We start from the raw sequence: 1,221 nt of genomic DNA, 5'->3' as shown, positions 1-1,221 counted from the left end.
TAAAAGGAAGCGATTCCGCTAGGCATGTGGGACTTGTGGATGGAGCCCTTAATTCGCTTAACAAGGATTCACGGGTGGTCAATCTGTTGAAATCAGAGCACTACATTTTGGCCACCGTGCTCGATCCTAGATTTAAAACCTACCTTGGATCTCTCTTTCCGGCAGACACAAGTCTGCTGGGGTTCAAAGACCTGCTGGTGACAAAATTGTCAAGTCAAGCGGAACGCGACCTGTCAACATCTCCTCCTTCACATTCTCCCGCAACTGGGGGTGCGAGGAAAAGGCTCAGAATTCCGAGCCCACCCGCTGGCGGTGATGCAGGGCAGTCTGGAGCGACTGCTGATGCTGACATCTGGTCCGGTCTGAAGGACCTGACAACGATTACGGACATGTCGTCTACTGTCACTGCATATGATTCTCTCACCATTGAAAGAATGGTGGAGGATTATATGAGTGACCGCATCCAAGTAGGCACGTCAGACAGTCCGTACTTATACTGGCAGGAAAAAGAGGCAATTTGGAGGCCCTTGCACAAACTGGCTTTATTCTACCTAAGTTGCCCTCCCACAAGTGTGTACTCCGAAAGAGTGTTTAGTGCCGCCGCTCACCTTGTCAGCAATCTGCGTACGAGGTTACTTCCAGAAAATGTGGAGAAGATGATGTTCATTAAAATGAATTATAATCAATTCCTCCGTGGAGACATTGACCAGCAGCAATTGCCTCCACAAAGTACACAGGGAGCTGAGATGGTGGATTCCAGTGGGGACGAATTGATAATCTGTGAGGAGCGGGATGTACACGGTGATATATCGGAGGATGATGATGAGGTGGACATCTTGCCTCTGTAGAGCCAGTTTGTGCAAGGAGAGATTAATTGCTTCTTTTTCGGTGGGGGTCCAAACCAACCCGTCATTTCAGTCACAGTCGTGTGGCAGACCCTGTCACTGAAATGATGGGTTGGTTAAAGTGTGCATGTCCTGTTTATACTAGAGATGTGCACTTGAAATTTTTCGGGTTTTGTGTTTTGGTTTTGGGTTCGGTTCCGCGGCCGTGTTTTGGGTTCGACCGCGTTTTGGCAAAACCTCACCGAATTTTTTTTGTCGGATTCGGGTGTGTTTTGGATTCGGGTGTTTTTTTCAAAAAACCCTAAAAAACAGCTTAAATCATAGAATTTGGGGGTCATTTTGATCCCAAAGTATTATTAACCTCAAAAACCATAAT

The sequence above is a fragment of the Pseudophryne corroboree genome, chromosome 3 (genome assembly GCF_028390025.1).
Source record: "Pseudophryne corroboree isolate aPseCor3 chromosome 3, aPseCor3.hap2, whole genome shotgun sequence".
Classification (NCBI taxonomy): domain Eukaryota; kingdom Metazoa; phylum Chordata; class Amphibia; order Anura; family Myobatrachidae; genus Pseudophryne; species Pseudophryne corroboree.
The sequence above is the reverse complement of the archived record's forward strand: the minus strand, read 5'-3'. Positions refer to the sequence as shown.